The following is a 10,494-nucleotide window of genomic DNA, read 5'->3' as shown; positions in this document are numbered from 1 at the left end:
TTTACAATGTGTAGTATCGTAAAATACCAGCAAACGAAAAAGAATTAAAATGGAAACACAAAATTAAATGAAAAATAAATCATAAAACTAAAAACCCCCAAACCTTATAGTACCGGTTGGTGTTACCAACCGGTACTAAAGGGCTCCAGGCCCCCGGAGCTGGCTCGTGCCACGTGGTTTCCCTTTAGCACCGGTTCGTGCTGAACCGGTACTAAAGGGGGGGGGCTTTAGTGACCACACTTTAGTGCCGGTTATGGAACCGGCACTAAAGGGCCTTACGAACCGGTGCTATTGCCCGGTTCTGCACTAGTGAAATTTGACCCACTTCCAATAGAATAAAAGTAAATTTGTATTTTTCATCAGAGGTAGATCAAAACTTTTGACACCCAACCATTTGGTCAACTGTGCATTAAATATGGCCTAAGGTTTTATAAAATTGATTTGGTCCAAATTTGTTTCAAATCTTACCCACCATATCCATTCATGCACGTTACTAGATGAAAAGTAAAAAATAAAGCAATGATGGTTTTTATCACAGCCACTTTACAACCGGTTTAGCAACTTCTTCATGCCCCTACGAACAAAATATTTGGAAACAAATATTTGCTAGGTTCTTCACAAAATACTCATTTTGGGCACTCGGAAAATGGATGAGAGATGAACGAAAAACTTTCAAGAGGGAACCATTTGAAAATTGTTGCGGTCCAATTTTGTAACTAATATTTTATAGGTTCTTCACATTGGTGAAAACAAAGAGGAGAAAACAAAAAGAAAAAACACATTTACATAAGCTTAATTCTCATTGGTGGAGATGTTTGTGCCATGGATTGATGACATGGCACACATCCATCCACCCATACATCCACCCATACACCCATCCATTCATCTAAAGACAAAAAGGAGAAAAGGAAAGAAAAAGAAAACCCCACCCACATCCCATGACCCAAACCCTAACTCCCCTGATTCAGATCGCCTCCCCCGATTCAGATCCACCAGTCGCCGCCCCTGCCCTCCCACTTCTGACGCAACGGAGAGAGAGGCACCGCCGCTCAGCGAGAATGGAACCTAGCCATCAGCCCACCCCACCCCACCAACCGGCTCGCTCCCCCTCCCCCACCCAGAAATCCCCAACCCAAGCGGCGAGTGACGACCATGGAGCCCGTCAGCGACGGCGACGGCGGGGGCGCGTCCTCGGCGGCAGAGTGGTACCGCGCGGAGGCGACACGGGCATTCTAGCACTACCTAGACCGGGCGGCGCCGCACATGGCGGGGTGGTGGGCGGTCACGCTGCTGGCCGCCGCCATTTACGCGTTGCGGGTCTACTATGTGCAGGGATTCTACGTCGTCTCCTACAGCCTCGGCATCTACCTCCTCAACCTCCTGATCGGCTTCCTCTCCCCCATGGTCGACCCAGAGCTCGAGGCGCTTGACCAGGCTCGCCCCACGCTCCCACCCGCGGCAACGACGAGTTCAAGCCATTCATCCGCCTCCTTCCTAAGTTCAAGTGCTGGTATATCCATCTGTTGCTCCCTTCTTGTCTCCAGCCCCCTTTGTTGACCTGCTTGAGGGGTTTCTTTTCATAGCCTAAGCCACTTGCCGACAAAGTTTTGTAGTGCAATTTCTTAGGACTGCATCGTCTGGGATTCTCTCGATGAACATACTCTTGCAATTTTGTGCAATTGAAGTTTTGTAGTGCAGTGACTTAAAGTTGCATAGTTTGGAAAGGATATGCTGCATTTTCTAGGCCAGCTGTTGCACTTTTGTGCAAGTTCCATCTTGCTAACTGCTGTTACTTCCCTATGAAGCTCGAATATTCTACAATCAATCTCTTTCCAATTTGCAAATAGCATATGTTAACTCCGTCCGATGTATTGCTTTTCAAGTCATTGTGATGTTCTTTCAGTGGCATTTAGTCTGCTGTTGTATGGTTCAGAAGCTTGGATGGGATTGTGCAGACAATCTCTCTCCAGTTACTTTGCGCACGTAGTACGGATTAAGTTCAAGAACTGCTTCTGTAGCATCATTGCTTTTCCCCAGCAAGCTCAGTGAAAATATGCATTGGTTTCTTGTGGTGCACATGGAGTAACATTTTTCTATAAAATAACTATTGTATAGTGAATTGTACTGCTAGAGTAACATTCTTCTATGAAAAAACTATTGTGTAGTGAATTTTACTGTAGTAGATCAGATGGCATGGAATAGGCACTAGTCTAAAAAGATTTTTGTTTTCCGACGCCTATGGTTCTTGGCCTTTCTTTATCTATTATGCTGTGTGATGTGGAAATATACAAAAACCACACTAACCTACTACTGCTATTTTCAGGTATGCCATCACATTCTTCTCGGTATTTGTCGTTGTGCCAGTTGGAGGTGCTGCTGCTACATTTGGCGGAGCTACCGCTGCCGCCCCAAAGGGCAACCTTCATCAGACACTACCTCATAATAGTGCCTCAAAGTTCTGTGCCCCATCTCCCCTCTTTCTAAATTACTGAAATAAAAACATTGTAAATACTAGTAGGAAAACATGTTAAATCTTTTGTGTATAGAACTAGAATAACCCTGAAGTTTGGTTCCGTAGAGTGGTAAATTCAACCTTGACGCTTTATGGGTTTGTGTTCCTTTGTTTTATTTCCCTTTTGATCTGTATTGTCAGTTGGATAGTTCTGCATTTGTCTTTTTTTTCAACCTTGTTTCATACTGGTAGAAAAATATGCAACCGGAACATCATCAACTTTTGTGGGAAATACTGACCTTGACATTGTGACAATTCATCCTGGCGTGACGTGGGTACTGTTTGAGCATATTTTGTGTAGTGTCCTCCTAAGAGCGGTGATTTTGTTGTTATGGTTCAGAATAGTCTTTTTATACTTGATCATCACATCATATTGTTTTAGGGTTTAGCACCTGAGTTGTATTCTTCCACATGAATGGAACCACTTAGGGTTGTTTTAGCACGTTGTAGTTCCAACCAGAGAGAAACTGCAGTTTCCCCTCCAACTCAGTGATTATTGGTCCACATGAATAACATGTTTTTAAATCCATTTCATAATTTTGTGGTCTGCAGAACAAGGATTGTTGTTGTAGCTGCTCAAAAGTTCATTGTAGACATCGCAGACATTGTTGTTACTTACGATTCGTTGCATTGTAGTTTCGCTGGAGAATTTGCTTGAGACCCACTTGGATTCACGCACTTTGTTCTGCTGGTTCGGTTTGTTAGATCTGTTCTGCTGGTGCTTAAAATTTTACATGCCTGGATTCTGAATGAACTTGTTCTTACAGTTCCTTTCATTTCTTTAATAAATTTAGTTAGAGTTGCACATGTTAGTATACTATATACCAAGAAAATCCTAGCTAGTGAGAACGTCTGTGATACCATGTCTGTACTATGTGCCAGTGTAGCTGTACTGATGGTTTGGGTTCATCCATGCAGCAGAGGACAAGGGCTTCATGGCCAACCAATGCGCATGGTGCTCACAAGCGACAAACGGAGGTTGTTCGACACTAGCACGTAGGAGGACGGGCACGGACGGAGGAGGACATAGCACCTCTCTTCTTCCAGGTTCTTCTCCTTACCTTCACTTCTTGTATGTGCATGTGCTGCACCTCACCCATGGTCTTGTTTGTCTTATAGGTTAGTGAGCAGCATTAGGAGGAGCTCAAGCACGACCACCAAGTTGCACCACCGCAGCAGAAGGTAGCACATCCATATCCACCTCCCTCTCCCTCTGCTCCCAATCTTTTTTATTAGAATATACTGAGTACATTCTGAACCCCCTATTGTGACACAAGTATATGCACATGCTATGGTCTAAGTGTTGCTTGTGTATGGTAAATAGGTTGAGCACCCACCGCTGTTTGATGCTATTTTGTGTAGGTTTCTGTTCCTCTATGCATGTAATATCCAGACCATGATCAAGCATACACACACGGTTGATTTGCATGGAACGATTACTACTAACTAAAGAAGGAAGCAGACTTCTTCACATAAAGGAAGATATGTCTGTTTTAGTAATATAAACAAATAAAAATAGATTGTTTGCATACAATCAGATCATTCTCACTTATTAGTTGAGTTCTAAGTACGTAGAATCTTTAGTTCTCTGGTTATATTATAGTCAGAATTATACTGCACGCATGATTTTATCCATTGCTGGCACTATGGATAGAGCTTTGTGTGTAATGTGGAGTTGTTCCTGTTATTGTTCTATCCATTTTATTGGTGTTACATGTGTAGCCAGTAACCAGGACCTGCACTTGTGCCATGCATATTCATATTGTCTCTATTGTCTTGTATGAATATCTCATTTTAACTAGCTCGGCTAAAAAAAGCTCGGTACTAGCTGAAATGTGTTTATCATTCTATAAAGAATTGTCCTTTACTCCTTTACTCCTTTTTTTGAATGGAATGTTCATAATATATTGGCTCCAGTTTTTTCTAATTCTTCTAAGCTGATTCATGTAACAGAGCGATCATGGAAGGCATGCAGTCGTTCTGTTAGCCCAGTCCTGACTATGGCCGTCCAGTGAGTCCGGCATTTGATCTCTATCGAAGGAGCTCCATGCTGAAGAAGAAAACACTTGTAGATCTTGTAACATTACTTGGAGAGCTTGTAAAGTACTATAGAGTTTGTAAAGTATTGTAGAGCTTTGCATTTGTAAAGCCTGTAAAGCATTGTATATGTTAGAGCTTGTATCACGTGTCATTTGTAGAGCTTGTATTGAATCTGGCTATTGTTATTTGAATTATTATGTGTGTTTTCTACTTGCCTATTTAAATACTGGTTATTTTCTTACTACCAAATTGAAATATGATGTCAAATTGAAATATGAAGAATCTGAGCCTAATAGCTGGGACCCACTTCAGAACCTGACAACTGGGACCTGTTTGACTAATGGACCCATTTTATAAAGAAAGAAAACTAAAACTGTTGGTGCAAAAAGGCCATGGCCACTAGTAGAAAACAGGGCTACCGTTCAGCCCTGGCCAGCCCATTAGTCCTGGTTCTTCAAGAACCGGGACCAATGGGGGGTATTAGACCCGGTTCGTGAGCCCAGGGGGCCGGCCGGGGCCTCGTGGGCATTGGTCCCGGTTCGTGTAGAACCATTTGTCCCGGTTCGAGCCACGAACCGGGACCAATGGTCCTCGTTGCTGGCCCACAACCATTGATCCCGGTTCGTGGCATGAACCGGGACAGAAGGGGTGGCTTTAGTCCCGGTTCATGCCACGAACCGGGACAAATAACTTGCCTATATATACCCACCACCGCGGCAGAGCACTCCACAGTGCTCTATTTTTTCAATCCAGCGAGGAGAGGGCATTTGGGTGCTCTAATTCACCTCCTATGCACATGAGGTGTTCGATGAAATGCCCGAGCCACACTAGTTAAGCTTTCTCCTCTCGAAGCTCGACCTAGGAGCTCCATTTTTTTCAAAATTTGTCTAGATTTAGGGGTCCGTCACGCCCCATCCCCGTTTTCACCGCCGTTGATCGCCTGCGCCGATCTCGTCGCCGGCACCACCGTGGTGAGCCTCTTGTTCTTATCTTCTTTATGATACTTGTCTGATTTTCTTACTTTAGATAGATATTTGTCTGATTTTCTTAATTTTGAAACACATAATTATATGTAATGCACGCAGATGAACCGGCAATGGATGTATGGTGATAGACACACCTCCGAGTACATTAAGGGCGTGCATATTTTTCTCGAAGTGGTTGAGGCAAACAAACAGAATGGTTTTATGTGTTGTCCATGCAGTAAATGTGGGAATATGAAGTCTTACTCTGACCGAAAAATCCTTCACACCCACCTGCATTATAAGGGTTTCATGCCACCCTATAATGTTTGGACGAGGCACGGAGAAATAGGGGTTATGATGGAAGACGGCGAAGAAGAAGAGGACGATGACAACTATGTGCACCCTGAATATGGTGATGTTGCAACGGGGGGAGCTGCTGAAGATCAAGAGGAACCGGACGATGTGCCCGATGATGCTGCAACGAGGGAAGCTGCTGAAGATCAAGAGAAACCAAACAATGTGCCCGATGATGATCTCCGCCGGGTCATTGTCGATGCAAGGACGCAATGCAAAAGTCAAAAGGAGAAGCTGAAGTTCGATCGCATGTTAGAGGATCACAAAAAAAAGTTGTACCCAAATTGTGACGATGGCAACACAAAGCTGGGTACCGTACTGGAATTGCTGCAGTGGAAGGCAGAGAATGCTGTGCCTGACAAAGGATTTGAGAAGCTACTGAAAATATTGAAGAGGAAGCTTCCAAAGGATAATGAATTTCCCGACAGTACGTACGCAACAAAGAAGGTCGTATGCCCTCTAGGATTGGAGGTGCAGAAGATACATGCATGCCCTAATGACTGCATCCTCTACCGCGGTGCGTACGAGGATTTGAACGCATGCCTGGTATGCGGTGCATTGCGGTATAAGATCAGACGAGACGACCCTAGTGATGTTGATGGCGAGCCCCGTAGGAAGTGAGTTCCTGTGAAGGTGATGTGGTATGCTCCTATAATACCATGGTTGAAACGACTGTTCAGAAACAAAGAGCATGCCAAGTTGATGCGATGGCACAGTGAGGACCGTAAGAAAGACGGGAAGTTGAGAGCACCCGCTGACGGGTCACAGTGGAGAAAATCGAGAGAGAGTATTAGGCTGAGTTTGCACGTGACCCTAGGAACGTATGGTTTGGTTTAAGCACGGATGGCATTAATCCTTTTGGGGAGCAGAGCAGCAATCACAGCACCTGGCCCATGACTCTATGTATGTATAACCTTCCTCCCTGGATATGCATGAAGCGGAAATTCATTATGATGCCAGTTCTCATCCAAGGCCCTAAGCAACCCGGCAACGACATTGATGTGTACCTAAGGCCATTAGTTGAAGAACTTTTATAGTTGTGGAATGGAAACGATGTACGTGCGTGGGATGAGCACAAACAGGAGGAATTTAACCTGCATGCATTGCTGTTTGTAACCATCAACGATTGGCCCGCTCTCAGTAACCTTTCAGGACAGACAAACAAGGGATACCACGCATGCACACACTGTTTAGCTGACACCGAAAGTATATACCTGGGAAGCTGCAGGAAGAATATGTACCTGGGCCATCGTCGATGGCTTCCGACCAACCATCAATGTCGAAAGAAAGGAAAGCATTTCAAAGGCAAGTCAGATCACCAAAAGAAGCCCGCCATGCGTACCGGTGATCACGTACTTGCTATGGTCAATGATTTACACGTAATATTTGGAAAGGGTCCCGGCGGACTAGCTATTCCGAGTGACGCTGGGGGACACGCACCCATGTGGAAGAAGAAATGTATATTTTGGGACCTACCCTACTGGAAAGACCTAGAGGTCCGCTCTTTGATTGACATGATGCACGTGACGAAGAACCTTTGTGTCAACCTGCTAGGCTTCTTGGGCATGTATGGGAAGACAAAAGATACAACTGAGGCATGGGAGGACCTGCAACGTTTGCACGAAAATGACGGCATGCCTCCAAAGTAGTATGAAGGTCCTGCTAGCTACGCTCTTACCAAAGAAGAGAAGGAAATCTTCTTTGAATGCCTGCTTAGTATGAAGGTCCCGACTGGCTTCTCGTCGAATATAAAGGGAATAATAAATATGGCAGAGAAAAAGTTTCAGAACCTAAAGTCTCATGACTGCCACATGATTATGACGCAACTGCTTCCGGTTGCATTGAGGGGGCTTCTACCGGAAAACGTCTGATTAGCCATTGTGAAGCTATGTGCATTCCTCAATGCAATCTCTCAGAAGGTGATTGATCCAGAAATCATACCAAGGCTAAGGAGTGATGTGGTGCAATGTCTTGTCAGTTTCGAGATGGTGTTCCCACCATCCTTCTTCAATAGCATGACACATGTCCTAGTTCATCTAGTTGACGAGATTGTCATTCCGGGCCCCGTATTTCGACACAATAAGTACCCCTTGGAGAGGTTCATGGGAGTCCTAAAGAAATATGTTTGTAACCATGCTAGGCCAAAAGGAAGCATCTCCATTGGCCATCAAACAGAGGATGTCATTGGGTTTTGTGTTGACTTCATTCCTGACCCTAAGAAGGTAGGTCTCCCTAAATCGCGGTATGAGGGGAGACTGACTGGAAAAGGCACGCTTGAAGGGGAGACAATATTATGCAGGGACGGATATTCTTGGTCTCAAGAACACTACACAGTTCTACAGAACTCTACCTTGGTGACGCCTTATGTCGATGAACACAAGAATAGTCTGCACTCCAAACACCCGGAGCAATGCGACGACTGGATTACATGTGAACACATCAGGACTTTCAGCAGTTGGTTGGAAACACGTCTCAGAGATGAAAACACTGTTTGTGATGAGTTGTACTCGTTGTCCAGGGGACCATCTTCGACTGTTACGATTTGGAAAGGATACGAGATAAATGGGGAATACATTTTACACGATCGCCCAGATCAAAAGAGCACCAACCAAAACAGCGGTGTCCGTTTTGTTGCAGCCACCGAGAGGGGAAATGACACATATTATGGTTACATAGTGGACATATGGGAACTTGACTACGGAGTAGATTTTAAGGTCCCTTTTTTAAGTGCAAATGGGTCAATCTGTCAGGAGGCGGGGTGCAGGTAGACCCACAGTACGGAATGACAACAGTGGATCTGAACAATCTTGGGTACACTAACGAACCGTTCGCCCTAGCAAATGATGTGGCACAGGTTATCTATGTGAAGGACATGTCTACCAAACTGAGAAAAAGAAAAAATAAGGAAGCGAATACATCATACAATGAGCCAAAGCGCCACATAGTTCTTTCAGGAAAAAGGGACATCGTGGGAGTGGAGGGCAAGACAGACATGTCCGAAGATTATGAAAAGTTTCATGAAATTCTCCCTTCAAAGTCAAGGCTGACCAAAGCATCCTGATAAATGATGAAGATTATCCATGGTTATGGCGCAATAAGGAAAGGACACAAGCAAGGAAAAAGTGAAGACTTTCTCCACAACTATTATGATGATACCATGCCAACTTTCAACCTTTTTGTAGTTCATTTGAAATGCATGTTGTAACAGACAAGTTTCCGTATGAAATCCTGATACTTCGAAAGAGATTGTCCGTTTTGTACACAAAGTGCATCCACTTTTTGCCGTAATCCTCTCAACTTTCTTGCATATGCTGTGTGGATGAAATGATGATACCATGCCAAAATAAAAGAGAGGCGCAATGCTCACATGCACGTTGCTTAGCTTCATGCCAACGTGCAGGTGAGCACTACGCTTCTCCCTTCATCGTCTCTACACTGAGGGCTTATAAACCGCTGCGAGTGCCTCTCACTTGGCGAGGTGGGACTAAAAACAGCTGCAGAAAGAATCAACTAAAAAACTCTTTTACCGGTTCATGCCACGAACCGGTACTAAAAGGTGCTCGTGGGGCCCCAGCCTTAGAACCTGTACCAAATAAAATGCCTTTGTAACAGCCTTAGAACTGGTACTAAAGGAATCAACTAAAAAGCTTTTATATATCTCTAGTATTATTGAAACTAAAATTATATAGAATTTTGTTTCAAACTTCAATAGCAAAAAGAATTATCATAAAAGAATATAAATAAGTAATTAGAATTTTGTTCAAAACATTCAAAGCAAAATGAATTATCATAAAAGAAAATAAATAAGTAATTAGAATTTGTTACAAACTTTAATAGCAAAAAGAATTACCGTAAAAGAAAATAAATAAGTAATTAGAAACAAAAAAGAAAACAAAGAAACTAGGAAAAAAATTAAAGGAATCAACTAAAAAGCTTTTATAAACCTCTAGTATTATTGAAACTAAAATTATATAGAATTTTGTTACAAACTTTAATAGCAAAAAGAATTATCATAAAAGAAAAGAAATAAGTAATTAGAATTTTGTTCAAAACATTAAAAGCAAAAAGAATTATCATAAAAGAAAATAAATAAGTAATTAGAATTTTGTTACAAACTTTAATAGCAAAAAGAATTATCGTAAAAGAAAATAAATAAATAATTAGAAACAAAAAAGAAAGCAAAAAAACTAGGAAAAAAATAGAAAAAAGTGCCACCTATAGGGCCACCACGGCCTGCATACGACTAGAAATCCATTACTAGGGCCAGGATGCAGGCCCGCAGTAGGCCCAATAGGCCAACAAGCACAGAGAGTGATTTTAGGCCCGTAAGCGTGCAATAGAGAGGAGCTTAAAGTGGTAGGTTCGGCAAGACTTATAAACCACTCCGAGCCCCTCTCGGCTAGCGAGGTGGGACTAAACATAGCACCGCACCGTGCCAGCACACGACCTTTGGTCCCGGTTGGTGAAACCAACCGGCACTAAAGGGGTGCATTGGTACCGGTTGGTGGCACCAACCGGGATCAATGCCTCCCTTTTGTCCCGGTTTGTGGCACCAACCGGGACCAAAGGTCTCTGTTTCCCGCCCTTTGGGCTGATGAAAAGAGGCCTTTGGTCCCGGTTGGT

At 43.5% G+C, this 10,494-nt stretch overlaps 1 pseudogene; it reads left to right on the top strand.

Annotated features, from left to right (window-relative positions):
• The first annotated feature begins 1,152 nt into the window (after positions 1–1,152).
• Positions 1,153–2,492, top strand: LOC119350121 (annotated as a pseudogene).
• The last annotated feature ends 8,002 nt before the right edge of the window (positions 2,493–10,494 follow it).

This window comes from Triticum dicoccoides, chromosome 1B (assembly GCF_002162155.2).
Source record: "Triticum dicoccoides isolate Atlit2015 ecotype Zavitan chromosome 1B, WEW_v2.0, whole genome shotgun sequence".
Classification (NCBI taxonomy): Eukaryota; Viridiplantae; Streptophyta; class Magnoliopsida; order Poales; family Poaceae; genus Triticum; species Triticum dicoccoides.
This window is presented reverse-complemented; position numbering and strand designations above follow the sequence as displayed.